Source organism: Poecilia reticulata, chromosome 1 (assembly GCF_904066995.2).
Source record: "Poecilia reticulata chromosome 1, P_reticulata-male-v2, whole genome shotgun sequence".
NCBI classification, from domain to species: Eukaryota; Metazoa; Chordata; class Actinopteri; order Cyprinodontiformes; family Poeciliidae; genus Poecilia; species Poecilia reticulata.
The window spans coordinates 15,449,412-15,462,105 of NC_088830.1; the positions used below are offsets into that span (position 1 = coordinate 15,449,412).

Consider the following 12,694-nt stretch of genomic DNA (forward strand, 5'->3'; position numbering starts at 1 on the left):
TGGTTCAAGTGATGGCTCATTAGAGGCCTAAGAAGAACATTAACATTCTGAACAGGTTGTTACTATATCTAAGACAATGCTTAGATATATAGATTATGCAACAATACAGTTGAAAACGGTTGATGTTCAAACAACTCTGACTATAGATGTGTAAATAATTGATTGGGTTATTAGTACTTGATGTAATGTTTATATAATGTAACAGTGTCTGGTTAAGACTACTGCTGTAATTGAATTGAAGTTTCCATACAGAAAACTGCTAAAACTGCAGTATTAGCAGTTTTCCAGCTAATACTGCACTGGCATTATTGTGAGGCTGCTCAACAGCACATAGTATGAACAGGTATTTATTTTCTTCTTATGTGTTTGTAGTCACATCCTCCCAGCTATCTGTGCGTCAGACGCTGAACATGTCCCTGCAGGCCATCACACCAATCCTGCCATAAGTTCAAGTTTGATTAGGCCCCCCCCCAAACCGTTTCCTTCATCCTTTTCTGCAGAGACAGTATGGACATCCTCAGAGGCTAAAATAAAATCTGACAGCTATCTCTGCGAAACCTCCAGCAACGTGAGAGTTTTGGAGAGTGGATCCAACTTCTGTAGCTTGCTTTGTGTTGAAAGCATTAGGTTTTAGACGTCTTACAATTGTTAATCTTAAAATCTCCACTTATTCAGCCACTTACGCTTTCCAGAGAAAATAGGTGAATGAGTCATTGTTAGTACTGCGACACCTTAAAAATCTCATTATACATTTTTCTTTATTTTAATGACACTCAATCACCATGCAAGTGTGCGATCCACAACTCAATCTAAACAGTGAACTCAAACAGTGTACAATATTCTCATTCTTCAAAGCAAGAATACACATTACTGAATAATCTGTGATGATCACAATTTCCTAAACCTGCAGAAAATGATTGTGATAATGTGCAATATGAACAGGGAAGACATGATATATTTCAGTAGAAAATAAATGGAAACAAGCTCTTTTCATAAAATAAATAAATCGCAAAACTTCAAGAGCAGGAAGATACTTTTACTCACTACAGAAGCACCATTCCCCAGTATGTCGTCCCTGTAGTAATTTTCAACATATTAAATTTGGATTAACAACAATAGATGAATTACAATCCTAGCTGGCAGGGAAATTATTTTTGCCTAACTAATGAAATTCATGAAATAATGTCTGGAGTGATTCCCACCTCACTTTCTGTCACATCCACACACCAACACTTTTTATGCACATACAAACCCAAAGGAGTTCATTAGGAACTAATAATGGAGGTACTGCCATGTCTACAGCCCAGCGTGAAACCAGATATGTGCTATGTCTTTTACCTGAAGACTGATTAAAAAAGAAAAAAAAAAACACTGTATTTCTATCAATTAAAGCAGAAACTTCACATACAAAAATATGTGCAAATAGAAATTATAAGAATGTATCTAAAGACACCTTGAGGTAAAAGTCACTTATTGTAAAAAGTGAGACATGCACAAATAGTTTTTTTTAGAGGGGTGGACAATACAGACTTGAAGATGCTTTTCTTCCAAAGGAACAGGGAAACTAGTTAAAGTTCATTGGAAAATCCAAGAAGCTGTAGACAGTGCTGAATACAAGATCAACAGTAGAAAACCCTTTAGAGGCTGAAAAAGACTCGACACTCGTGCAGGACATTGACCTAAAACATAATGTCAAAGATGCAATTGAATAGTTCAGATCAAACCATGTTGATATTTTAAAATGAGATAGTCAAAGTCCAAGCCTAAATACTAAATACTAACCTAAATACATAACTAAGAATTTGTAGCCAAAGATGCGCTCCATCAAATATAATTGAGCTTGAGCTAGTTTGGAAAGATGAATGGGGAGGGGGGAAACTTAGGTAATCTACTGTAGGTACAAAGCTGGTCAAGACACCACAAAAGACCTTCAGATGTGATTGTAGCAAAATATGGTTTTACAAATATTTGAAATATCAATATTTGCCAATTGTTTTTGAAAATTTCACATGTGAAAAAGATGTAGGGGTATGAACACACAGGGTTCCCCCCAGAAAACTTGCTAAGCCCGGTGCTTGGGGCGCTAGGGCGGTCGTCCAGCTGCCCATCATGTTTTTGAGTTAAACAATGTTTAAAGTTGACAGGAAATTTGAAAATATCAATTGGAAGACTGAACGATTAATACATAAACACCAACCATAATATTTTCAGGAAAAAAAAGGCAATCATTAAAAAAAATGTAAATAAATTAACAATGCTAAGCCTGGTGGGGGCATAAATAAAGCCTGGTGGGCCGCCAGGGTAGTAATACACTTAAAGAAACCCTGAATACACAAGATTCTGTAAATTCAAAAGGGAGCCCATAAAAAGAATATGGTTAAATAGGACAATTTACATTGACAAAAGAAGCTGGCACTAATCTTTGTATGTTTGAGTTAGCATCACAATGTGTGAGCACTTAGCTCTACTCAGGTAGAATCTATGTCAATTTACAATTATTATAGGAATGCGATAAAATGGAACTGTGGCACTCTTCCTCGCTTGCCGTAAAAACAGATGAGCCATTTCTTGGCTATATCTTTGTGTGATGTACAACATTTTTCGCGTTTCACTGATTCCTCTGGAGAACAGAGGTTTCACTGTAATGTAAAATGTTAGGGCTCCTCTCCCACTGTTCTTTTCTTTTTTATCTCACAAAGTCCCTGTAAGTCAACAGCTTGATCGAATTAGACAGGGTGTCCACACACATGTGCTTGCATGCATGCACGTGTGTGAAGTCATGGACTTTGTTCATGTGCATATTTATCAGATTATATTTCTGTTTCTCATGCTCACAATTAGAGGTTTTTTTATGTAGATGCATGCTCATATCAACTGTTTGTGTCTCTGCAATTGTACGTGTGTGTGTGCATGATGGTAATCTCAGCATTGTACAGCCAGATTCAGTCACAGCCGATGGAGAGCTATTGCTGATGCTGGTACCCCATCACAGGACACCTAAATCAGGATGACATGCTCCTGGCACACCCTGTACTAGCACCAAATTGTTCCTGACAGTATCAAATGCATCCCATTGGGTGTTCAACATTAGTCCAGTTTCACTGACCTCTTGTGTAGGGCAGAATGAGATGAATGATATTGCAGGGAAAAGAATGAATTATTTTTCAATTGGGAACACTCAAAGACCGAATATTATGATGAAATTTATTTTTCTTGTCTCACAAAAATGAGAGCAGAAAATGTGACTCAAATAATTCCAAATGAAACAATTTAAAAAAAGATGTGAAAAGTAAATGAGTTCTAGGAGCATCTAAGATCCATTGACATTTCATGTTTATTGGGAGGAAAAATTGAAGGGAAAAAATAATTCAGAAATTCAAATTTATAACAGGAATAATAATTAAATTCTTCTTGTTTATTCATTTCTGCTGCATGTTTCTGCATTGGAGTTTGATCCCCCGGACAATGCAGGAGCTTATTAGTTGTTCAAGTGGCATAAGTTAGCTTCGTCTGAACAGTGGTTGGACTCGGCCTTAGAGTTGGGGTAAAGAGGTCCAACAGGATCTTGGTCCTCCACATCAAAAGTGGTCAGCTGAGGTGAATCAAGCACTTCAGGATACCTCCCGAAAACATCCCTCTGGTGGTTTTCCTGGCACGTCCCACTGTGAGGACACCTCAGGGCCAGCTGAAGGAACTATGCGTCCCTGCTGGCCAGGGGATGCCTTGGGATCCCCCAGAACAAGCCAGAGGGTGTCACTGGGGAGAGCGATGTTTGGGTTTCTATCCTAGATTTGCTACTAGATACGCAAAAGGTAATGGATGGATGTAAGGATGACAATTAATAGATCCTTCCTGACAATACTGAGTATTCATTGAAACATAAACCTGTTTCCTTTCTTGTTTCCTTTCTTGCTGTGTAATACAAACATTTTGAAAAATACATGCTGTGTGTGGTTAAACCTGAAGAAATCAGGGAAATTTGTGTAACACTGAGTCTTGTGACGTCTTCAGAGTATGTGCAGCATACTGGGTTCCTGTTGAACATAATGCATTTATACTGAGAACAATAGATGAATTTCACAATTATAAATCATTGTAGAATTACATAGTCTCTTAAATAATATCAAGGACAGATTTATCTGACTTAAATCTGACAGTCTATAACTTTCTGAACAAAAAAACGGATAAAAAAACAATCAAAAGTTAGAGGATTAGCGTACCTGTATATGACTTATTTAAGTGGATAGATCGCAAGGAGGAGATGGTGAGGTAGAGATTTACATGAAAATTATGTTCACTGCTCTCAGATTCAACTCTGCATAGTTTATGTGGTATTCATCTTGTGTGCTCTGGACCACGAGTTATGCTGACTAAATAACCAGCTTTGCACAGACAATGATTTTTGTGATGTTACTAAAAGCGGCCATATCAAATAATGGCATATTGTAAGGTTAATTTTAAGCAATTTGAAAAACATAACGCTCAACAGTCCTTAGTGAGCATGTGTGGCATGCTTGGAATGGTTGACAGAAGTGAATTGTTTCTAATGAGATGTCAGTGTGGCTCAGGTTTCTAAAATCACCTTAAAAGTTAGGGCTTCTGGAACAGTGCACTTTAGTAAGACGCACTAATCCATTTGACTTAAAAAATGAAATCAAATATAGCCTATCAGAAGACCTCTCTTACCAACTGTAGTTGATTGGTACTGAGTTGGACTTTTTCTTGGCTTGCTGAAGTCATTAGGTTAACCATGAGCTCCTCTGTATAAGCAAAGAATCCAAATGTCTGGTCTCTGTGCCGGTGCCTAATATCAGCCCATCTGTCCGACAGCTGAATCTTCACCAAAATTGGATCACGTGAAAGAACAATCACTGTTGTAACATCGTAGGAGAATCTCTGAAATAGAAAAACATAAAGATATTGGAGTGACCTGATAGCTTTAGACTATTTCTTGAGATATGGTGTCAGATGTAATATTGAAAGAGAGAGAATGACAGTATTTCTCCTTAACAATTTAAGACTGATAAGGTCATTCTGCTGGCTACTGAGTCACTGGGTAAATTAAAATATAAAATAAACCTGGTATTTGTCATGATTCAGTTTTAAAAAATGTTCAAAAGCATGAAAGACTAAGAATTTTTTTTTTTAACAATATAGTGTAATTTTTGAAAAGTTCACATAGCTTCAAAAGAAAGTATTAGAATATTTCTGTGGAGAGAGTGGATGTTTTTTGCTTTTTTGTGGAGTGTTATAAGTTAAAATTGTACCTATAGTTACACATAGAATGCTGAGAAGAGCGAAAAACCTGAAACATGCAGAGCCTCAGAGCACCAAACGGCAGGTAACCTTGACTCCTAAAGGCTGCAGCAGCCCCAGGCAGATGGACACCAGAGACCCCCATAGAGTGGCCATACGCTTGGATATAATAGGAGCAGTAGTCCTAAGGCCAACTACAGGGAGAGACACAGGTCTCTCCCTGTACCAAACTCACAGGGCAGGCCAAGCCCAGAACATTGTGACCCTGGAGGCCAGGAACTGTCAGCACCCCACCCAACTCCAGTAACCAGGAAACCCCCCAATTCAGCCCTTTCCCCAGGCACCAATAGGCCCCGGCATCTCACCTCGCAACCCAAAATCCTGTTTCACCACCAGCCCCTCCATGTCAGACCTCTCACCACCCCAGGGATGCACCTACATGACCATTTCACCCAAGGACAGAGGGAGACCCACATAAGCCTTGCTTCCCATTGCCAGAGCCCATATCCTCTACAGACCAGATTAACTTAAATTTCTTTTCTTCTTTTTTCTTAATAATGGGCATTCTATTCTTGGAAATATTTTCTAATAACTCTGCTGATAGGCCGAGTTATTAGTCATTCATTTAGTCTCAGACAAAAGTCGCGGAAAGGTGAGAAGTGCCAGAGAACTTGTAGTTATTGGGTAAATTTCCCACGCACTTTGGACATGTTTTATTTTGTGAAAAAACCATTTAGCACATCATCATGTGTAGTGTGTTTTGTGGAGTATTTTGCGCTGAATACGATTTGTATTTTAGGTGATAAAGTATTTGTGCCAGTTTTACTCTATTAGCTAAATTATGTGCTGACAGAGCAATGTCCTATTTGTCGATAAGTGAAATTGTTGCATATACATTAGGTTTTATGTAAGTATACATGCATGCAATTAATAAAATAAGGGTCAGATAGGAGGGCTCCTTTAAGACAAACTAACAGGTCTCAGAGACAGTTCCTTGCTGGTTGTTAGCCAGATACTTACAGCCGTCTATTGCAATCTATGCACTTCAGTTCTCCACTGAGTTCTTTTTTTTATTTATTTTTTTATTTGAGCAATAGAATATGTTTTAACAATCAGTCCATTCAGCCTGTTAAATATAATGGTCACATACCTAGTGTATAACAATGATCAACAACAAGATATAATTTTAGCATGTTATCAGGTCTAGCTAAGATGGGCAAGAATATTGAAATGACCAATGCAGTAAGAACTGCATTGGGCATGTCTTCAATTTTGGAAGATAAAATCGGTTTATTATGGTTCTTTTTGAGATCTTGGCTATCCTGTTGTCATAATTATTATGTTTAGACATTTGAATAGTTCTCTTTCACTCAACTAGAGAAAAGAAGTCTAGGATTTTGACACCAAAGATAAAGTTTCTCAAGCTGCACCACTGCTACACATGTGAGCTGCCTCACACTCTACAGGACATGGCAAACATAGCGTTTCAATCTGGGGGGCTGGGAGGGTGTAAAGTCTGGCACACAAAGTGCTATCTTAAATTTTTTACAGGACTTTAACAGGTGTTACTGTGTAAACGCAGTGTAAAATTTTGATAACTTGTATTACTCAGTACAATGAAATGTGCCACACTCTATGGTTTATTGCTGCAGCAGAACTGGATCAGAGGGGTCTGACAGAGATACTCCAATATTGAATACAATGTTGCGTTAGCGGTCCTATTATTAGAACTGAACTTTAAAAAGAGGGAGAGGAAGATTATTGAAAAAAGACATCAGTGGAAGCACTGCTCAGTCGTAGGCTGAAGCTGCAGTCACACTTTTAGAAATTGTACTGGTCTTTTTATAAACTGTTCAGTTTTTCTAATAAGCCATCTTTAATAATACAAGTTAAAAACATAGATGTCAATCTGCCAGACTGGCTGTCAGACAAACCTAATTCATAAAGATTTTCTTAGAATTTTCTTATGCGAGATATTGTCAACAATGCCTGGTAATTGCAAAGTGTGAGTAACTTTCCGGTGGACCTGTGGCTACTCCAGAGATATTCTGTCTGTATAGCAGTAGTTTTAAATGAAAAGTAGATGTTTTACTTTATATCAAGAAGAAATTATAACATGTAATAAATATTTCTCACAATTTAAGCCAGTAGTTCTATATCTTGTTTTCAATTTTGTCATAAACTGATTCGCTTGTTTGATTTATTCAGAATTCAATCAATTTTTGTTGTTGTGTTATTAACACAACCAATAAATGGAGAACAAGTTTAAAATTTGTCAAGGGCATAGTTCAGATTATCTGAGAATATTGCTTAAGGTTTAAGATTGCCAGTCTGTTTTTTTGTACAAAATAAAAAAAAAAATCCAGATGGTCTGTTTGAATGAACCATATGGCATGTCAGGTTAACGAAACGGAGGCACCGTAAGCCATTTTGTTTTCATAACACTTCATTAGGGATATTAAAGTAAATCAATTTTGAAAGCTTCTCTGTAGTTCAGCTTCAGCAGATCCTCGGGCCTTTTGACTCATGTTTTCTGCTTTAGTTCACAAGGGTCTGACACATTTACTCACTATGCTTAAAAAATCAATGTTAAAAATGTATTTATTAAACAGCAAGGAGTGTTGGATATAAATTGTTTCTGAATGAACTATTAAATGGTTGGTAGTTCTCATTTTCCTTAAGACAAGTAAAAACTGGTTTTATTGTGTTAAAACATACTTGCTAAATGCTACATAGTAGAGTTACAAAATACAAGTCCATAAATATTGAAAGCAATTAAACTATGCTATGGCTAAATTATGATGATTATATGCTGCAATGCTTATTGTCAGCTTCTCACTGAAGACTAATCGGCTGTGTGTGCGGCTTGGAATATAAAAAGTTAATTTCTCAAAAATGTATTCTTTCAGAACACTTCTTCTGTTTGAAGTGCATGTCTATTCAGGCTTTTCACATATCAGTGCTTGCTACCTTCGTCATGCAGCCATGGCCTTCTGTTTTGAATACAAACCAAATTTGTATTAGTCAACATGCCTACTTAAGAGATGGCTAATTAAATCCTGGTCAAACCGGTGAAGTGAAGAATGCATATGAGCTGACATATGACACATGTTTCATTATTAGCCTACAGTCTGACAAAAACTCTTGAACCTCATTTAATTTGTGGACTGCAGATGGATATGGAGGTTAATATAATTGAGGCAACAATAAGATCAAATAGTTGATTCAAAGGCTTGAATCAACTATTAAATGTTACTTTACCTTTTTGAATGTGAAGTAAAATTGGAAGAATATTTAACCAAAGTTGTTTAATATTTGGTGTCATTTGTCAAAGAATATTGATCTCAATTTACATTGTATGTCAAATTTAAAACAAGTCCTTTGCAAATTAAAAAGGACTGTGTCGTGTTGACTGTAGTTCAGCATCTTTCCAATCAGGTCAATTTCTTAATTTTAAACACGTATTCTACCCTTTCCTGACAGCTTAAATGAAACAGCCTTTATTTGGGACACGTACGTCTTTTTATTGTAAAGTAAGCAAGAGTTCTTGTTGCTGACAAAAACCCAGTTACTAAAGCATAGATGTCTTCATCACCTTAAGCCTTTTGTTCGGCATCATTTTGGCTACACACAGAGGAAAAGAAAATAACCGACTACTCGTTATCTCCTGCAGTTAGCACCTGCTTCAGAGCTTCCTATTGATGCTAAAGATCTTGCTCTTTTTTTTTTTTTTTGCCTTTTGTCTTGACTGCATTTGATCCTGTTTAAAATCTGAAACACTTTGATTAAATTTGAACTGGGGAATGTTACACCAGGCAGAGATATTTGTTTACAACACATTTTGCGATTCATTAAAACGTATTTATTTTTTTGTGGAACTAAAAATGGCCTTTTTAATACTTTTTAATTTTTGGTTTTAGGACCACTTTATAGAGGCACATGAGAATCACAATGCCTGGATTCGTCAATCCAGGAGTGGAATTTTCTACAGTTTTTCCGGATTCTTTTACAAGAAATTGCGAGAGTGGGCATAAATTTATTCTAAGATTTATATTGGCAGTAAACCAGTCAAACCAACATATATCACTGACTGAAATACTTCACTGACAGAACAATATGCAAATATATTTTTTGGTGAATATCAGCTTAAAATATTTCTCTGTAGCAAAGCAGGTCAAGAGCAACACAGTTTTGATTAGTTATTTATTTTTCCAAGGTAAAATTAGTCTAGCAAGATTTGAGGTTGAGGGGAGATGAAGATGGGCAGGCTTTTGTTTTACTGAGTTAGGAAGTCTGCTAAAAATCTCCCTCAAATCAGACAAATGACACTTTTTAAAAGCCAGAACAGGAAAGTGCTGAGGTCATGGCTTTGAGCTGATATTGGCTTTAGTGCCCCAAACTGTATCCTTTATTACATTTAAAGCTCTCTTTAAATCTTGAAAATTCAGTGGTGGAAGGCTCCTTCAGAGGATTTAGTGACTCAGACGTAATAAAATAACAAACAAACTCAACAAAAACATACAAATATAATATAATTCATTTTTTAATGTAATCATTATGCCTCATATCACTGAGGGACTAAATGGTTAATGATTACGTTTCAGGTTGCACATCTTTATATCTTTATTATGGTGACAATCTATTAAAAGTACAAATCATTAATCATTTGACATCATTAAGCTCGATGATGTCAAAGCCTTTAAAAAAATAATTAAAAAAAATCAAGCAAAGAATGTGTTGCCATCCATAAACAAGGTTATTCTCTATTTTTAAATGGAAAGATGAAATGAACTAACAAAAAGTTTTTAATTAGTTAAAACCACATGTTTAATTTGTTCTATTGGTTAAAATCCTTTCTTTAGCAAAGCATAGAAAAATACAGTATTTAATTAGGTCTCTATACATTTTTGTGTCAAAATCTTGGTTTGAAAACTAATTAGAAAACTAAAGCTGGCAGCCAAATAGTTTGTTTTTCTCTAAAATAAAAAAAGGTCTTTCAGTTTTAAGCCACAGTCCCGTCTTTAATTGAAAATAATTATTTTCAAGTCTTCAATTTTAAGAACCAAAGGGTCTTATTTAAAGGCATCTGTTTTTCTTTGTTCTAAGAGAAAAAGGAAAAAAGAAATTATGCTTTAAAATGTTGAGCTAATTACAATTATACACAATTTTTAAGGTAATTGCAGACACATATGACTAATCCTCATTTACATGTTAACATTTGAATGTAACCATTGAGCCAAATATAAATTGATTTTGCTGAGTGAAAGCAACTATATTTACAAATCTGTACAGCAGAGTAAATAAAGAGGCACACTGTTTCTCAGTGCATATAGTATAAATGATACTCAAGTGAGGCTTCTAAGTAATTCAATTAATGAAAGTTAGCCATAAATTAAGACATGCATTTTTTTTCTCACGTTTCTAGAACATAAAAAAATGGAGTGGTATCCTCTGTCATAGATAAATAAAAAAAAGACTCAGTCAGTTGTATGAAACAAAGTGTGGAGACAAGAGTAACAGAAATTAAACACACTTAATGACATTTTTTTTATTTGGCAGAAAAGCATCACAATGACAACTTCTAGATGTCCTCTTTTTGTTTTTTCTTATTTATGGAGAAATTCAAATGTGTTTATTCTTAATGTTTTTCTCTATTCTTTAACAGTCTTTCTTTATATCTTTTAGGTGCTCTGATAATTTTTTTCTATATGTTTAATACCATTAAATCTGGGTGTTTGACTGGACTGCTGAATCTAGATTGCCTTCCTCTGAAATAAACTGGGGGATTCCTTGTCTGTGTGTTTGTGATTATTGTCTTGTATGCTCATTTCATATTCTTATAAAGAATGCAGGGCTGGACGATGTGACTGAATAACGTGTAATTGTATGCATTTCATATCATCAATATAGATAATTGTTGATTAGTTTTTAGTTTTATATACCTGAAATACTGCTAAATTGGTGGCATGACTTTTTCTCTTTTATTCACAGTTTTCACTCCACTGCATTGTTTTGTATTATTATTATTATTATTATTATTATTATTTTAAGACGTTATGAGGCATGGTGGCAAAACCTTAAACTGTTGCTATGCAAGTTCGTCTAGAGATTGTTGCTAGGTAACCAATGCTAGGTAACTATTGATATTGACCACGTGCCCATCTCAATATGCCATTGATTTATTGTCCAGGCATAATAGAATGTCCCACTCAGTAAAGTTTTCCATTCATCCCTACATCAGTTGTGTGATATCTGCCAGTACTTTATGATTACAGATAGTCCAACACCATGATATTCTTACTTCAAAGCTTCACTGTTGATGTGGCTTTATGCTGTGCATGGTGTGTGCAGTAACACCCAAAAAGATAAATCTGGGTATATAAACAAGCCACAAGTTGTCCTTGGATCGACGACAACACTTCTGATTATTCCTTTGACTCATTAATCAGATTTGTTGTGATCTGACTAAAGGTTCTTACTGGAAAATTCTAAAATTTAGAAATACGGCCAGCAGTATGTTTTTTAACAAGGTTGCTAGGGTTTCTGCTTTTACTCATTATTGCATTATTCTTATGCAGTACCGGAGCAAAGACAAATTCATTTATTAACTATCAATTAGGACTAAAGCAGCAGCAGTGTTGCTTTCCAAAACATGAAAGATTTCAGCCATTCTCACAGATTTTCCTGCTTTTTTGCAGCTGGTTCTTGCAGGTGCTTTTCATCATGTGTTCAAAGCTTATCCTGTCATTCTACTTCCCAGAACATAGCTCATCTTTTGCATGTATACACCTAATTAAGATGTTCTATATTTTTTTGATAAAAAGGTTGCGTTTAAGTTATTTTTTACTACCACATTGTGAGGTCTTAAATATGCATGGGATTTTATTGTATACTCACATCACTTTCTTTTTCAAGTTTCAAATCAGCCACTATCAATCTTCAACAACCAAATCAAACTCACAAACTAAGACATATTCCCTTTCATAAACTAAACTTTGGGGATTTTCACCTTTAGGGCATTTTGGTTTAAGGTCTAATCCCTTCAGATATGGAAGTCAAACGTAATTCTTCTGCAAAAAAGAAAAGAAAAAGATGTGCATCCTTAACCCAGCTCAGAGATGATTATCTAAAGGTCAGCCCACCCTTCTCTCATCCTTTCTTCTATTATTCTGACTTTTTTTCACCAGGTAGTCTGGTGGCATAAAGAGCACCAGTTGGCCTGAACACAGAGGCTCGTATCAGCCATCAGCCTCTCAGAAACGGAGGTTCTTGCCCAAGAAATGAAGTATGGATTTCTAATTTAGGAGAACGGTTGGAGATGTGGGTCAAAGTTGCATTCATTTCAGAGTGCCTCAATCCCATCATGCTTTCGATCACCTTTTAGTTGAGAAATACATATCGGGCTGTGGTTATAATGGATGAGGGGACCACTGATGGC

The 12,694-nt window shown here is 35.9% G+C and overlaps 1 long non-coding RNA gene across 2 annotated transcripts in view; it reads left to right on the forward strand.

Annotated features, from left to right (window-relative positions):
- LOC145551680 (uncharacterized) overlaps positions 1 to 12,694 on the forward strand; it is a 128,731-nt gene that overhangs the window by 1,218 nt on the left and 114,819 nt on the right. The window lies entirely within an intron of this gene.